This window comes from Macrosteles quadrilineatus, unplaced genomic scaffold, assembly GCF_028750875.1.
Source record: "Macrosteles quadrilineatus isolate MER2022 unplaced genomic scaffold, UCM_ALF_1.0 Scaffold_3__2_contigs__length_128488019, whole genome shotgun sequence".
NCBI classification, from domain to species: Eukaryota; Metazoa; Arthropoda; class Insecta; order Hemiptera; family Cicadellidae; genus Macrosteles; species Macrosteles quadrilineatus.
In genome coordinates this window covers 66,358,379-66,377,457 of record NW_026542596.1, presented here as the reverse complement: position 1 = coordinate 66,377,457, position 19,079 = coordinate 66,358,379, and the positions used below count along the sequence as shown (strand labels likewise).

General features: G+C 33.0%; 1 protein-coding gene across 2 annotated transcripts in view; it reads left to right on the top strand.

Annotated features, from left to right (window-relative positions):
* The first annotated feature begins 331 nt into the window (after positions 1 to 331).
* The window catches only part of LOC128990338 (gamma-1-syntrophin-like), a 134,531-nt gene continuing 115,783 nt past the window's right edge, over positions 332 to 19,079 (top strand). For both annotated transcript variants that reach the window (XM_054412676.1, XM_054412677.1), the window contains exon 1: positions 332 to 381. The gene's annotated coding sequence lies outside the window, so the exon portion shown is untranslated. The remainder of the gene's footprint in view (positions 382 to 19,079) is intronic.

Genomic DNA, 19,079 nt, shown 5'->3' with positions numbered 1-19,079 from the left:
TTGATTCTCTTAACAATTTGGCCACCGCTCTGACATCGGGTCCCATTTAGTTGAGCTGTGTGTAATATTGTTGATGTGACCACGTGGTGGCTCGCCGCTCATATCGTACCCATTGAAGTGAACATTAAATTAAGATTATGATCCTTACATTTCAGATACATTTTATAAAAAAAAACTACCCCATTATTTTCTAAAAAAAAACATGAAAAACGCAGACCCTTGAGGCATACCAACCCTACGGCACGCAGCGCCATCTATTATGCACGGCGGCAACTAGCGGCGGCGGAGTGTAGTGTATTGATTGGGGCTCAGTTGTAGTCCAGTGGTTGGTGGCCGCGGAGCTTAGTGATCTACCTGCTTATCCATGGAATAAACACCAAGGTTAGTAACAACCAATTAGTTAGTAACAAACTTTGCATACGCATGTACGGTAATGTAATTATTCAAACTTGAGTCTGGTATAAAAAAAAAGAATTTCCACAATCATTTTGCCAGTTTACGAAAATTTGTGGTTAAATTTATACAATTTTCGAAAATTTTCAATTTTGGTGAGAGTTTGTATTAGGTGTAGCCTATTTGGATTTTCAATTAAGGAAACGAGTAATTTTTATTTTCTTAAATAATTATGCAATGCCTAATGAAAAATAATAAAATAGAAATACATAACTACTATGTCGGCATCTGAAAATGCAAATAATAATTTTTATTTGGAATTTATATTCTTGAATCCGTTATAAAAAAGGTGAAACCATTGGAGAATCCCAAAGCAAGTTTCACTAGGTGTGACAATCACGGTGTTGGTGAGTGCCGTGTCTTGACGTAGTATTTTCATTCAACCCTTGTCTCCACACCTAACGATCCGGGTCAGATGTAATGCGGTTACTTGTGCTGTAAATTAGCATTGGAAACAACACGCATCGACACTTTATTTAATTACGTAGAATTGTATATTTTCTTTTACGTCCCATGGTACTGTATGCCTACATGGGATTATGGTTCTTTCTTTCTCTTATAACAAAATAAGTAATTTATTATAATCTTATTTCAGAAAAATTGGCATACTTATGTATTTTTAGGTTTGATATTTTTATACAGTCTATAAACTAATTCGAGTATGAACGTTTGTTGTTTTTATAAGTAGTTGTGACAAATAGTAAAAAATTGTCTAGAATACTGTATTTCTTTTAAATTTGCGAGTTTTTTATGTTTTAATGTACGATAACTAACTTGTTGTAGCAACCAAACATTTTCGGTTGTTTTACAAAAAATATAAAATATTTAAGTTTTGAAAAAAATATAAAAACTTTAACTTGGTGTCAATAAGGTTTACAAATGATCTAAGGCCATGCCATAACACAATATTTATAAAATTACCAACGAACAACAAATTTCTCAATGTCTGCATAGTATTATACTGTATAGTACTTGTGCTTTGCTTTATACATTTATACAGTGTGGTAGAAAAGTCCCGGAACGCTTTAATAAATATTTTAACAATAGATAAAGTAGTGAGACATAGTCTTTAATCTCTACTATTTTAAGCTATTATCACTTTTTTATCCCTTAAGGGGGACGACCCACGAGGAGTCAGACAAAATTCTTAAATAGCAGCATTGTTTTTTATAATATAGATCGAAAATGACAGTTGTTCAAAGGTTCGTTGAGTTTGCATTGCTATACCCTACCTCCTCAAAGGGGCGACTGCGAGAATTCAGAAGAAAATCATTAACGAAAGCATAGGTCGATGTGCACATCAAATTCTTAAACAGTAGAATGCAATACCGCAAGTTTGAGCTCAATAGATCAACGAAACAAGAAATAAATGGCAGCCGCTCAAAGATTAAAAAATGGTAGATTCCAGAAAAATTTGAACGGCTGCCATTTTTGACTCAATTGTACGTTTGAGTTCGGATTTGCAGCAATGTGTTCTACTAAGACCTTTAATTAGATACCAACCTTGACCTATGCTGCTATTTAAGAATTTTGTCTGACTCCTCGTCGGCCGTCCCCCCTAAGGGATAATAATGAAAGTAGCTTCAAAGAGTAGACATTTATGGCTATTATTGGTATACCAAGTCTCATTACTTTATTTATATTGGTAAAAAATATATTAAACCGTTCCGGACCTTTTCTACCACACTGTATAGGGCCTAATAACATTTTAATATTTAAATTTAAACGTTAGTTTCTCTACTTTACTTTGAACGTCTATTTATCGTAAAAAATTTTTACCTCGGTAAAAAGATTCATTAGGATGATTTCAACCTATTTCAATAGTTATTTGTGCAACTAGTGAGAAAAGTGAGCAATTGACTTACTCGAGAGAAATCCTTACTCACGAGCCGTAGGCGAGTGAGGAATGGTTTCTCGAGTGAGGCAATTGTACTTTGAACTCGAGTTGCACATTATACTTTTCCTACAGTTACCATAAAACAAATAAATTGGTGAAGAAACATAACCTATTTTTACACAGAAGTGAACTTTTAATATAACATTTAATGTGAAGTGACAAATACAACAGTACAACAGCTGACCAGCTGATTTACAGCCAGTGCTGCCAACGTATTTCGCGCGCATACGACGTTGCCTGCATGTTACGCGCTCACTATTTCGTACATTCACGTTGCAAATCTGGAGTGAGACAAAGTAATTAGAGTGAGACAATGTTAACATTGTCTCACTGATGAGCGAATTGGCCACTTTGCTTTCTCAAATCAGTGAGAGAACATGTACATTGTTAGGTAACTGTAGGAAAAAATAATTTACAACTTAAAACTGTGTAAATGTTTTATGTTAGGTAGTTATAGTAACCAGGCTAACCTTGCGGTTTATCAACACAATTCTTGTTTGCCTGTGAGGCAAGTTGCCAGCTGATCACTGAGCTGGAAGAGTCATAAAAGTCAGATTTACCACCTGAAACAGTAGGCTACACTGGCTACACTGCGGGTTTCGTGGTTTCTACATTAAATAACTCTGTAGTGAATTTGATCTACGATAGCAAATTTTAAAAGATTCGCCTATTGGGTCTGATGATGGATTGGAGTATCCAATCGAAATCGATCACCACTTACCATCTTTTTTGTACCTTTACCGTCTTGTGAGTAACAGTATAAGCGTAAATATATGTTTTAAGTATTATAAGACGTATCTTTATTTAATTTCCGTAAATTTAATAACACGTACACTGCTGATCAAGAAGTTATTTATTCCTTGAGCTAAAACTAAACATTAAATTCCCATGTTACTGCTGTAGCGAGTTTTAGAAAATTCAACCACCGATAGAGAGCGCTGATGTACAAAAAAAAAACTCCTGACTTCTGTAACACACACCAACTGAAAAGACGTCCTATAGCATATTAAATGTTACATATCGCATTTACAAAACACCATGAATAAAAGTATTTAGGTTATTTAGACCTAACTACACCATTTTTCATAGGCTACAGCTGGTCCCTATATGATTTTTACCTACATTAGATCAGTACTCCACATACCTTTACATGTGAGAAAAATTATCATTTTTGATAGAAAATAAAATATAATAACATATTTTTAAAGGATATTTATAATCTGATTAATATAACCGCTGTATTAGCTGATAAAAGGGAGCTCATTACCTATTAAAACTAGCATTTCTTGATAATTAATTTAATCAATGGTAGGAGTGTTTAATAACTGATATTATTGTCATTTATCACTATTCTGTAAGCAGATCGCAAACAAATTAGAATAATGTTATTAGCTGTACGAATGTACAATTCTTGGAGATTAAATTATGATTGTTATCGTATTGGTTTTGTGGAAGGAGTTGTACTGGTTTTGTACAGATTACATTTTTTTACCTAAGAGACTTATTTTTTTCTCTTTTTTTCGAAAAAGGTGGGACTGGCTTAGGCTCCGAGCCACGGAATATTAAAAATTGTAGCGTCATTCAATTGTAATTTTCAGGATTTGAACCCGGAACTTCACATACGTTTTACACTCTGAGCACTCGAGCTCATATAATTTGTGTTTGATAAATGCACCATTATCATTAATACACTCTATCTTGGAACATCTTGGAATTAATAACGAAACTATTTAGGTAATATTCTCCTAAATAATCTAAATAGTTTTAAACCATGCTCAAACTAATCCAAGTAAGTTTAGTTACCATTTAAGAACTTTATTTACTGATATTAAACATACAGTACTATAAATTCCAAAGCTACTTAACATCGGTTTAACCACCACTATCATCTTTTAACTGCTTAATCATGATGTTATGTTAATTATGGTTGTTAAAATTCATTGTTGTAGCCCCGGAACTGTAATATATAAAATATTTGGTTTTACAATACCTTTATCAGTTCCAAAAGTAACCTTCGTCAACATGTTTCGGCGAGCTGCCATTGTCAAACACTTCAATACAGGAAGATGTAGATCCGCTTGAATAGCTTCGTTCTCACACACATTACACGACATAAAACATTTACACACTACACGAACGACATAAAAATAAAAATAAATACTTGTAGTTTGTGTTTGACAATGGCAGCTCACCGAAACATGTACACACGTTGACGAAGGTTACTTTTGGAACTGATAAAGGTATTGTAAAACCAAATATTTTAATTATGGTTGGTTATAAACTCCTCATTAGCTGAGATGATTGTTTTGTAAAACTAGTAAAAAGACAACTAAAAGACAACATTGTCGTTCGTTGCTGTTACTTTATAGGTATTTGTGTTGTTTTATGACACCTATAAAATACCAGCGACACTATAAAGATGCGATTCGGAATGAATATTGCCTTTTGTACGAGAAGAAACACTGTGCAACATGTATTTTGTAAGTTGTAGTTAAATATTAACAATTAATAAACCACAAATTGAAATTGACATACAAAGTATGTGAATCCTGATGTAGATCGCTTACCTACCCATGGTTGTATCAAAGACACCACATTTCTTGATGTTACGTAGGCTTTTAAATGTTACCGAAACGACAATGTTTGTTATCCTCAATCTTTGTATCAACATCTTAAGTACAACGAAGGAAATATTGTCTATACTAGGTCTGAATCTAAATCCAAATTACTTTATACTATAAACAAGTTTGTATAGAAATTTAAAATAGCAGCAAAAGATTTGCTTAGTCTGAAGGTTTGCCGTGAGAGGGGTATTTGTGTTTGCTGTCGCATTCTTTTCTATTCAAGACACGTTATGCAGGTTTTCCGAATAATGAACTGAATATTACACAAAATATTACAACGACAGAAAGGTTAATATAATTTTAAATTTATAATCTTTGGGTTTAAATTGCGTATCATCCGTGCAGTGCATCACGTTAAATTGAATAATATTTGTATGTAAAGCACCAAAGAGAGTAGGCAGGTAAACCCTCTTTAACATACATGGTAAAAGGTTAAGTTAACACTTTGCACGTATTCAATCTATTCACTTAACACTCGTCAGTATTTTAAGACGTATGATAAGGTTAGTGGTCGGTTCTAGTAGAGTCCGTGGCAGATGGCCAGATAGTATAATGTAGTCACACTCCAGTTGCTTCGGACACAGTCACTCTGTCTGGGCCAATGGATATGACGTCTGGGGCACTAAATAATAAACAAGAATTATGAATCAGTGTTACTGAAAATTTATGAATTGGACAATCCTCAATGTGGCAGCACTGCGTTTTGCTTAGTGCAAGTCTTGAGGTAAATTAATGGGTAAAAGATGTCTTAAATTATTTGGAAGTTTTCAAATTAAAATTTACTGAAAGCACAAAAAAATCAAATAACACTTATTATTATATATTTACACTTATACTGTTTACTCACAAGACGGTAAATACATATAATACCCCCGCTGCAGCAGACCTGCCGACTAAGCGAATTTATATTTGTCTGAGTTGATTCTGAATAAAATCTATTTAAATAACATTAGGTTTAAGAAGTGCCTAGGTTTGCTGCTACAAAGAAACTAATTTAGTGTGTTTTTTAGTAAAATATTTATAGCTTACTATAAAATAAATATATTCGCCAAGTTTGATCAAAATATATCCATAAACAAGCAAACTACAACGTTTGACAATATTCTCCATAAGAATAACATGGGAATTTTAAATTGAACTTTTTAATTTTATCCGATACCAATAACCGTACAAAATTCTTTGATTACTTAAATTATTTGTTTTTAGGCTCTTTAAAAAGGTGTAAAGAGAAATTGGGAAATTTTGTGTTTTTAAACATTTGAACGAATGGTGATTTGGCCTCTGGAGACATCAAAATGAAAAAGTAAATCGGCCCGGGCCTTGGTCTTACCGTGCCACCTACGGTAATAGCTACTTCCTTATAGGGAAATTTGCTAAAAGATGGTATGTGGTAATCGATTTCGATTGGACACACCAATCATGATTTGGATAACTATAACCACCATATAATTTGTGTCGATTGTTTGGTTGTATCAACCGTATTCTCCCTAACATTCCTGAAAAAGAGTGTATTTATTGCACTAAGAGTAGTGGTGGACATACTATCGTGGTCTATGGTCTAGATCACCACATGTAACTGATATTGGCTGTAGGTCTGGGTCTGGCATGCCACAGCGGTCTGGACCTGCACCTAGTGATCCGCTCGTCTAATGTCTCCAAGGAAAACGGGTTGCATAACATACGTGGGCTGTGCCGTGCAGATATTGATATAGACTGACGCCAGCTATCGACACTGGGGACATTTAACTAACGTGTGACATAAACATCCAAGGACCTTCTAACATTGACTTGGGTCAATGAGAACATCCCACATCTAGTTCACTCAACTACCAAGTATCAAGAATGTCCAGCCACTGGTGACACCTACACATTGAACTAGATTTTATAAATTGTTAAAAGTTCGATTCAAGCTATAAACACGACTAGTCAATTCATTAAGGCATCGATTATTAAACACGGAGTTTTGATACCTTTTACTTCGTCAATATATCTTTATAATCACAGTGTAGGGAATTTATTGCATGAACTCAGAAATAAAGTAGTTTTGTTGTATAAGCCCTCAACATAAACTAAACATAGCTTGACGACTTTACCAATAGCATAGAGGCATAAAATAATCTGTAAAGTAAAAAATAACGTTATATCAAACCTACGACTACGGCTAATAACCGTTATATTACCAGAGTTGAATTCATACCTGGTTTCGCATATAATTAGATTACAGTTCAAGAAATTGTGAATGAATCTGTGTAAACCTAATAATCCTAATTATGAAGCAATATAAGGCACTTCTTTCAAGTAAATTTCGAATAAAATTAGAAATGTCAAGCAACATCTGCCTAGCATGTGATTGATATTGCATATTGAAATGGATGCAACCTGCAACATATTGTGAATTAAATCGGAAACAGTTTATTCACAATTCACGTTGGCGAATAAAAACGTCACCTGTCAAAACTCGAGCCGGATGTTCGTGATATTGTTGTTGGAAATGTTTGGTTCCTGTAAGCTTAAGTTTTTCATTTCAAACATAACCGGATAAACATATTCCGACATAGATTTGCTACCTTTAGGATTAGCTGATGACAATAATATGCTACAGTATTTCTAACTTCGACAAAGTTTGGATTCATTGATGTCCATTCATATCCTGTTACATTTACATACATTTTGAAAATAATTACTGTGAAGCAAAACGAAATATTTGTAAGCCAATGCTTTATTTCTGTAACTAAAACCAACGTGTTTTTTTCATAGGACGCTAGTCATGAGCCCGGAATTGTTTTCACATTACTTCAGGCTAGACCTAGGGGTTACGGCAATATCACTTAGATAGAATCCATTGGTGATTTGGTGGGATTTGAACCACGGGACCCCAGGAACCGGAGCACCGCGCTCTAACCACTAGACCACAGACAATATAATACTTTAATGTTTATTTAGGTTTTAGCGAATTTCCCTATAGGGAAGTAGCTATTACCGTAGGTCTCATGGTAAGACTTAGGCCCGGGACCGATTTACTTTTTCATTTTGATGTCCCCATAGGCCAAAAACACCACTCGTTCAAATTTTTATATATGTATGACTAGACCAGCTCGCTCCCCGGCCTTTTAGGATTAGCTGATGGCAATAATATGCTATGTCTAACTTCGATAACGTTTGGATTCATTGATGTCTTTAATATTCATATCCTGTTACATACATTTTTTAAATTATTACTGTCAAAAGGGACGACATATTTGTAAACCAATGTTTTTCTGTTACTAAAACTAACGTGTTAAGTTCCTTTTGTAAACATTACCTCTTCAGAGAGAAACAACAGCCAAAATTAACTCTAGCACTTTTAAAAATGATGGCAAATCTATACGTAGATTTGTATCTGTATATTTTTACCAAGCATCTGATCTTAACATTAACAATCGTGTTTTTTTCGCATGGCGTAAAAATGGAACGACATACTTAAAACCAATTTAATTATAATAAATTAGAATTTTAAAATGCTACGAAAGTTAAGGGAGTATGTCTAGGGCTTTATTTTACCACAACTGTTTGTAATCACTCAACATTATTATCTTTTTTTAAGTGGTTGCGGGAAAGCCTCGTCAGAAATGAGTGTCAGTTTATCTTCTCAACAATATCTCTTGCCAATCCCCCCTCCCCCCTCCCAACCCAACCCCCCAACCTGACGTCATACAACTGGGAGCCTGCATTTAACCGTTTTTGCAAGACTTAATTCAGTTTGTGTCTCTATATAAACTACTTAAAAACGAATATTTTTCATCGTTATCAAATTGTTTAAATGGGATGTAGATACATTTTATTGTAGTCCTGTACTGTGATCATCTTAAAGAGTAGTGTCTTCAATTATATTTCTTATATCCAACAAATAAAAAATAAACCGTGTTTTAAGGAAATTTCGAAACGCAAATCTTTATGACATTAAAAAAAAAACCAACATTAACATTATGTTAATATCCAACCAACATTATGCAAATATCCTTCATTATTCTTACAACTTGTCTTGAGGATTAGGAGACATAAAATCTAACAAAGCTTGTCATCAAATATTTTAGTACAATATGTGATAAAATATAATATTAAATCCCACAAAACGAAAGTTGTCAACATATACTTTGTAACTCTTTCAAACAACTTTGTTTTTTTCAAAACGTGGAACATTTAAGGATTGTAAGTTGCATAAATTTTCTATTGCAATAATCATTGTTACAAAGGTTTGTTACCACTATTCATATAGAAAATTTAAAAACGTCATTAACTAATCAATATTTTTTTTTTAAATTCAAGCATAAAAATGGTAAGAAGTGTAAACTTACATCTTATTTTACCCAACAATAATTAATGACTTAATTATTGTTTTAGTAGTTTTTTTTTATGAACAGATGAATAATTTTCTATAGCCAAACTGTTCAATTTCACAAGTCAATTCTCGTCATTATGAACTTCGCAAGACATCAATAAAGTTCCTCACCCGAAGTTCCGCTCTTTATCGAGATCACGTATCAAGTTAATCTGAAGTTCAGAGCTTGCCACGCTAATTGTAACATCCTTCAAAAGTCTAATTAATTAACAATAAGTGTCTGGGTAGTCGAGTGGTTATAGTGCTCGCCTTCAAATCTGAAGGTCGCTGGTTTGAATCCAAGCGACCCATATGTAATTTGTCATTGGGCTATGAATTAATGGTACTATCTAACAACAGGACAACATTACTAGTAACAAGACCAGGGTTTGGACCGTTTCCTTGCAAAAACAAAAACTCAAATTAAATAAATTGGCCTAACACATATTTATAAACTATTACGGCATGCGCTTTTGTGTCTTATTATAACATAATTACAGATGACTCTGTGCAATAGGGTTGTTTATAATTTAAACCCCAAGGCTTTAGGACCCGTCAGTAAAATGTTCAAATACAAAGAATATTGGATGTTTGACATCGTTCGGTACACGCCATGCTTAATGTTAACACATAATATTCAACAATTTAATGGAACAATACATTCAAGAACAATACTAATGGCAAACATTCACCAAAGTTTGGGATGAAGCAGATAACATGCCTTTGGGAGCAGAATGCTAACTTTACCCATTAATTTCTTTCCTACCCCTAAGAGATAAAGAGGTGTTTTACTGTTTAGATCAATGGTTTATGTTGAGTCTATGCCAAAACGAGTATTTAGAAAACCCCAATTATTAAGTATATTTATGGTTACTCTAAACTAGGATCAATAGGTATTCATACAGTACAGTTTCTTATCAAAAATATGAAAACCCTGTTTTCATTGCAAAGTGAATTCATAAGTAAAGTAAATTACTTTATGTTTAAGAACTTCTCAAATTTAAAAGAGTTATGGAAACTGTCTGGTTACAATTGTTTTCCGAGCACAGATGTGAATCTCGAATAGTTTCAGAACTAGTTTAGAAAACCACTCAACTTAACACACAATGAGTTTCAATTTCAATGTTTCATAACACTTGATCAAAAGAATTTAATTATAAAATTAATTAATAACTAAAAAACCCAATCCAATTATAAAACACACATTGCAAACTAAACTGTACTTGGATAAAATCAAATGCTACATATATTTAGTTTATTGACATAGGTTTCAAAACAAGACACCAATACAGCTATTGTTTCAGTGCTGATTTCTGGATGCGTAAAAATTAGAAAAGACTATATTGAAAACTAAACTGAATACAGATTAAATTGGTTTCGTTATTACAAGAACACCAGGCCTAGCTTTGTGTCTGTCCCAACTCATTCTGTTGGACGTAAACATAAACAGACAAACAAACAGACAAACACGCAAACAGATGGACACGGCCTGACCGTCGAAAAATCTTCTCCTACACATGGTTAACCGATGCTCGATTCTATGCATGGCACCTCAAGAGAAGAGATCTTAGTCTGGCAAAACAGAAAATATGCATCTAATATGGAGTAAAAAGAAATGCAGGCCTAAATGTTTGAATTGTATACAAAACTTTGATTTACAATTTATTTTTCATCAATCTGCATACAAACAAACGATAACCAATATCTACGAACATGATCGTTATGATCGTTTTCCATTTAACCAAACACAAAACAATGAGTTGGCTATACCTGTTCCAAACATTAATTTTATATCAGTATGTATGCGAATGTAACTCATTTACGATCAGCTGAGCGAATCGTAGATTTTCAACGTATCAAAACGTATGATTTTGCCTGTCCTAAACAAACCTTTTCAGCTAAGTTCTCGTTTGCCCAACAATAGCACTAATGTGCTCTATATTACGAGAAATGTAAGATAAACAGCTGATAAAAAAAAATTACAGCTATGTTATGTAAATAAACTGTAATCGTAAATACTAAACTATGAAATAGGGTGTTGATTGTTCAAAACAGCTGATTAAACAGCTGATATAACAGCTGATTTAAAAAAATGTATAGCTATGATATGTAAATAAACTGTAATCATAAATACTAAACTATGAAATAGGGTGTTGATTGTTCAAAACAGCTGATTAAACAGCTGAAATAACAGCTGAAAAAAATGTACAGCTATGATATGTAAATAAACTGTAATCATAAATACTAAACTATGAAATAGGGGGTTGATTGTTCAAAACCAAACGTCGTTGATTATTTGCATCGTAATGAAATTTGATCACTGATCCTCACGTTCTTTTCGGAACTAGTCGGAAAATAAAACATTCTTCCCAACGGATACTATTACTACCACGCAAACCATATTTTCCTTAACATTTGAATATCCTTTACTGGTTAATAGGAACACCAATGCGAAAAAAATACGAAAAAATATCAACGAACGTTTTCGTTACGAAAAAATAAAATGTAAAAGTACTGTATTTATTTCTCTACCTCAGGTAAACTCCATGGATCCTGAGACTTAAAATGCTTTTTGCAGTTATCTGCTCTGCTGTATTTGACAATTTGTAATACAAAATACAAATATCTCAAATTTCGTTATTTATTTTTAAAATACCTTGTTGAATTAGCAAATTGTAAGAGCGTATTAAGTTTTTTCAAAGTAACTTTTTCCCGAGTTCTATAAAATATCAGGTACTTATAGAAGCTTAGTGTTGTTATTTGCAGCGCGATGCCGAGTATTGTGCACAACTCGACACAATAGTCCCGTTTTGGGACTCGACGGTGTTTTCCACGCTCGGCTTCGTCTCAAAATGGGTCATTTTCGTGACTAGTAGTGAAATATACTATTTTCCTACACTAGGGTTTCACATGCAGCTTTTTTGGAACTGCATTTCGTGAACAGAATCAGACTGTGTCAGGTCCGGGTCCGAAACTGCTGCCTTTAGTTTTATGGATCATTACATAATTTTTTACAGGTTTAACATTAAATACCCCACTGCAAGTACACACAGATTGATGATTAAGTTAACACATGATTTAGTTATCTGACCAGAGCATCTAAACTCAATAATTCTCAATACGGTATTGATGCTACTGTTACAAGCAACTTAGATAGTCAATTAACGAACTATTACATTTACTAATACGTGAATAACCTCCTGCCTATTTTAGCTTTTCAAAATTCCCTAGCATAACTGTTAAAAATAAATATTAAAAGTAAGGGCATCATTATAATGATGAATGCATATAAGATTTATTACCTAATTGGAATAATTAAAATACTGTATAACATTTCAATCTTCAATTTCCCCAAAGGGCATTTAGTAAAAATATAACTTAATAAAAAAATACGTAAATTTATTATTTCTACAGATTAATAACACACATATCCATAGAATAATATATTTTAAACTATAAAGTATTTCTTATGAAACATACCCAGGCCTGTATCGGTACATTATTGAGCTGAGTGATATTCAGTAAGGATCAGTGGAATGTCATATTAGGATCCTAAACTTGGTCTTTGATGGGACAGGGGATGAGTTGTGTCATTGATGTCCTAGTCACGTGATCGTTGGCTGCTTACGTCACTAGATGAGAGAGGAGAGTTTTGGAAGGAAATACTAGTTGACACAGTTAGTTGTTAACATGCATTATTTGAAGATAAAAAGACTTATTTTAGATACATGTTTTGTCCCGGGGATTAAATACTAATCGTAAACCAAAAGTTAGTGCCCCCGCCGCAGCAAACCTACAGATTAAGACAAATTTCCATTTGTCTGATTGAATTTTCAATTAAATTTATTTAACATTAGGTTTAACGAGTACCTAGGTTTGTCGCTACATGTAGTCTAATAAAGTGTGTTTTTTAGTAAAATATTAATAGCCTACTAAAAAATATAATAAATTTTATATAAATTAATAAGTCAAACCACAACAGTTTAGTTATTCTCCATAAGAATGACATGGTAATTTTAAATGTATATTTTTTAAATTTTATCCGTAACATATTAGCGTTAGAAAACACTTTGATATACAAAATTATTTGTTTTTTCAATATCTTTAAGGTGGCCTAAAGAGGAATTGGGAAATTTTATGTTTTGGGGGTCAAATATGAGATAAATATATTTTATTCCATAAAACCCCGTTTCTGTGGTCCGATCATGCTAGTTCGTGAACTCATTTAAGTTTATCCTGCCTTACAACTTCAAGCCTAATTTCATCAAAATCGGACAAACATTTCTTAAGTTATTGCATTTATGGACGTAAATACTGCCCATCAACATTCTACATCAACATTTGAACGAATAGTGTTTTTGGTCTCTAGATATAGGGACATCAAAATGAAAAATTATATCGGTCCCGGCTCTATTTTTACCGTGCCACGTACGTTAAAAGCTACTTCCCTAGAGAAATTCGATAATACAATGTTTTCAATCAGATTCAAACAAGAATTTAAGTTTCACGGTTTAACATGTTAAAATTCCAAAAGGTGAAATATTTGAAATCATAATAGGGTAATAGGCTTTCTCTTCCACATAACAATAGTACTCTACGTGCGACATGAGATCGGGAAGGCTGTGGGATTCCATGTTGTTTTGTAACCAGCTGTTACATTCGGCGCAGCCTGCAACGTAAAGTACACACGGGCGTTTATCTCTGACAAGGGGATATTGCAACACACAAATCATCACAGCCTTACAATGCTTTTATACAGCAAATAGACTGTTGAGAGTGTAAACGTGGAAATTGAATACATTTATGGAAAAACTGTTGTAAGATGTTACAGTTTTTGCAAAAATAAATTTGATTACTGTTGATCAACGTCGTTCGAGGCTACTAAAACAATGTTTTCAGGTTCATTTTCAATCATACACTTTGTGCAGTGAACTGAAATAATTGTCGATCGCTCTAATGTAGTGGACACGTTAAAATACAAAATGGCAGTTTTTCAGTTCTTACAACTGTTTTGGAAATCTTGGCTCGTTTCAATAATAGTTTATCTTCCTGTTCTAATCCTTCATTGACACCGTTTGAAAATTGTTTGAATTTTGATTAATAGGTTCTCCTCTTCCAATAGTAGAACAGTATAAAGATTGATTGAATGATTCAATTTGTTCAAAATACCCAGATTTTTGTGGACGTGTACATTCCCCTAATGTTCGTTGTTACTTGTATACTTGTGTACTATCATACTGTCATGTATATAATACTTACACAATATTATTATCGTATTAGGGCCTATTTTATTAAAGGGATTTTGTTTTTAATTTTTTTTGTGACTACCAACATGTTTTGTGTGTGGTTTTAATTGTGTTTTTCCAAGTTAAGCCAGATTTGTATACTGTTTTTCTATCTTTTAATACTTTCACTTTTGAAGAAGAGGTCAGATTCCATATCCTGAAATGTTGTAAACTCGTTCTTTTTTACGGTGATGGAAAATGTTCTCAGTAAACTATTGTGGACGTTACGGAATAATATCTAAAGTAAACAAACTCACCATCACCAAAGTTAACTTTATACAAACAAATGTGTTTAAAAGTTGTTCCTGATGTGAATAGAAAAGCTGTAACCGTTCCTAAAAGATAAAACTAAACAAAATCGCTTTACCACACGCTTCAAAATTACCAAACCTAATATTTAAACTAGCTGTAAAGTAGACTGTTATAATAAAACCTGCTTTATACATCTACACTACACTATATCCATTATCCTGTGTTTTTCTCTTAACCAAACTCTGCCGCTCATCTCACCCGCTGCTTCTCTGAGCCAAGTCATTAATTATCTCTAGATAAGGATTAACCTGCCTTCTGCGTCTCAAATGCTATTCAATAGTTTACTTCGTCATAATACAGTCTGAGATTAGTGCAATGTGGGTTTATTAAACTATAAGTGTAATTAAAACTGTCATCAACAAATATGGGGTGTAATTTAGTAGCAAAGTAGAAAATATTGTTGAGGTTTCACCATACAACATGTCCTTATCTATGTTATTATAGATGCTTCTTTTAGCTAATATAACAATTTTAATCTATATGGTATAGTTGGGTACCTATTTGTTTTGAAAGGAGATATAAAATATGGAAGAATATAAATGGAAATGAGACCTCTGTTATACGATTTTCAAGTTTCACTTGGGGAACCTCATTCTACTCGTTGGCCTACCATACACGTTCAGTTCATGTATGGTACCCTTGGTAGAAGAATTTGTATAGCTCAGGCCTTCGGCCCTGGAGACAGAGGTTCGAATCTTATCAATCACCAACGGCTTCTAGTTGACAATATTTTGTGATAAAATAGTTTAAAACCCTCTTTAAGCCGTAGAAAGTTAAAAAAGAATATATCCCCCAGGGGAGGAGAACATTCTACAATCAATCAATTTTCAATATAATTATTTATTTATTGAACAATAATAATGGATACATGCATATTGATATCGCATATTGCATATGGATACAAAGTGGAGAACCTTTCTACTAAAATACATATCATAAATACCAAAGATCCCAAAGTATTAGCAATCCACATCAAAAGGCTCTATTTGAGCTGTGTATTTGATCTTTATGTCTCTCAAGTGTATGTCTTTTTCCCATAGATGAAGTCTTAGACTCCAAAACGATATAAAGGTGTTTTAGAAGCCTAAATATGCAAATATGGAATGTAGAGGCTCAGAATGGAGGCGTAGACTTTTGTTTTGCCTGCCCTTAAAATACTAGACATTTTGATACCACAACTCTATGGTTTGTAAATAATATTTCTAATTGATCCTAAGTCAAAATTTATCTTAAACACAGAAAAATAATATTAAGGTGATCCAATCTTTTAAGTGTCTTTTCCATTTTGAAAATCCAATATAAGTTGTTACTCCCAATGGGATGTTTCACCGATGTATACATGTTTTAACACATGTTCCATACAAGGCCATCTGAGGTGATCTGATGTGGTGCAACGTTTAACGGGACCTCCGTATAATGAGACCACTTTAATATTAACTTCCTGTGTTCAATGGTAATAGTAACCGTCCACTATGAGACCGGAGTCTGTGGCAATTACTGTAGGTGATTGTAATTACTGTTTATATCCTCCTTCTGTAATGAAAACGGTGTAATGAGATCGATAAAACGTAAATATTGTTTGATTAGATTTTACATAGTCAGTTAATAGGGTACTATGAGTATTATATATGTTTCGAAATTTATTTCACGGGTAACATTGCAATTTTAAGAACAGAGTAAAAACCTGTCCATATGAATAATGTATTAAAATATACGTCGTTATGTACATAAACAACAATATAATTCATTATCTGTTTTTTAATGACATGGCAAAACTCTATACACAAATTGTTTTTTCATATGTTTAGTATTACAGATTTTCAACAGGTTAAGTACTCTAAAAGGATGTTCGCAGTTTTGATAGCACACCGATTAAAAATTTAAAACACCGGTAATATCTGCACCGATTTGTAACCCTTGACAACGTTGTTTTACAGTGTTTGCTGGCCAGTAAAGTTCAATAGTTGATCACCACATCACTATTCAGTCCCATCCAGCCCACAGTAACAGTCCATGGAGCAAATTGAGAATAACGACCAACAATAACGACGGACCCGTCGGCGCGGCGCCGTCCCTACACACGTGGCTGACCGTCAACTTTAACCCTCAAACTTCTCAAAGCCTGCTAACTTTGTTGGGGACAATAACATATTGACTTGAACCTAGTTAATTATCCGACAAGTTTCCAGGCTATAAATTAAACGACCAATTCTCGCAGAATTACATTTCTGTTTAAGTCCTGCATATAACAGAATGAGATTCGTCCATTCGATCATTCGGGTATTCACCTATTAAACTATTCATCTATTTATCTATTAATCTATTCATATTAAGGGCTGAATTATTTTAAAATACATTTTGCCATAAGTATGTCTCCAATATATAATATGTTTTAACATTCAAATACTTTTGCCTTTGGCTCTAACCAAGGCCACACTAAAAAAACAAAAAGTTTTTTAGTGTGGCCTTGCTCTAACACATATTTTGGGTTTTTAGAATATGAACATCTGATGATTATTGTTGGTTTTGTTTATGTTATGTGTTCATGTTGAAGATATATAACTCAATTAATGTGATATTCTTTTTAGTTTTTTTTTTTTTCTCAAAGTTTCAACAAAGTTTTACCCTCTTTTCACTGTAACTGTTTTTAATAGCTCTAAATTTCAAACCTCAAGACCCCCCAAGATTTATACAAAGGAGAACGTCTTGAAAGGTAAAATCTCTTCCTAAACATATAATTTGGAACTACTTTGATGCCAAATTCTTTTCTCACATCTCGTGTTCTTTCCTCTCTAATAATTTCACATCTAATATTCTATTTATGATATTTTTCGTGTTCACCTTATTCCCCTATTAAATCTTTTGCCTATTCACTTATCATACACAACAATCAACCAATCAACCAATGTACCCATCCATACATGTCTATGGCCAAATAATTATCTATGAAAACTAGCTACCTTGCTCATTGAGAACATTTCCTGTTCATCTATCCTCCTCATCTATTCCTGCCTATTTATCTATTTATAGATTGGTCAATTTATCTATTTATTCAAACTTTTTATCCACACATATAAGAAATAACTCTATCTTAATTTGTATATGTTTACCTATTTATTTGTTTGCATTATAAATAAAAAAACCCCTTTCCAACTTTTTCCTTTGTCATATTGCACAAAATCATAGTTTTCAATGTAAAAATTTGCATTAACCTTAAACACTTGAGGGATTTTAAATTTATTTCCAAAACATAATGCGTGTTTGATGTAGGCCTAATGCATAATCTACCTAAAGAGGTTTGGTGTACTCTGTATGCGACAAAGATTGACCTGAAAATCCAAGCCTTTGATCCGTTAAGTGAAACACTCCTTACACTACTCAATTTTATTTTGTTAAATTATAGTTTTAAATTACTAAGATTGACCATTATATTCGCAATTATAAATAAAATATAGTTTTAAAGCCATTTTGTAAGTAATTTTACTCCATGTTAACATATGGAATTTTGGATTTTAGATGAAAAACAATTAGTTAACTAGCTGATAAAATGGCAATAACACGTTCGATTTATGACTTAATCAAACTACAAACTCTCTCGAACTTGAACGGTGACAAAACATGTGCATTTGCTATGGCGTTAAGTAAGTTCATGGTACATATTATGCCTATTTAACATTGCCTATCATTAATTAACACAAGAATCTATTCACGCAGGCTTGTTCTGTTATAAAAAAAAAACTCTATTGAAATGAAAAATGAATGTTCGTGAAACAAAACAAAAACATTGATATCTTCTTTTGGTGTTTACATTTTTAACGTATTCGTAACGAAATAACTATAAATGTCAATAAATTACACTTATTGTTATTCAAAGATAATCAAAAATAATATGAATCATAACGTCAAAAAGGCTAAGCACGATTCGACCATCGACCAAACTCAGGATCTTATCATCTTTGAGCGGAGACATTTGGAAACATACGAGTCCGTGTGGAGACCCAATATTTCTCTCTCAGAAGAGAAAATTGAGAATAATCTAAAGTCCAAGGAGATTTAGCGTTATGTCAAAGGCTATATCTTACATACCTGGGAAGAAAATGGCTTAAAATGGTCCATCAAATTAATTAATGCAGATATTGTGTAAAACGTAA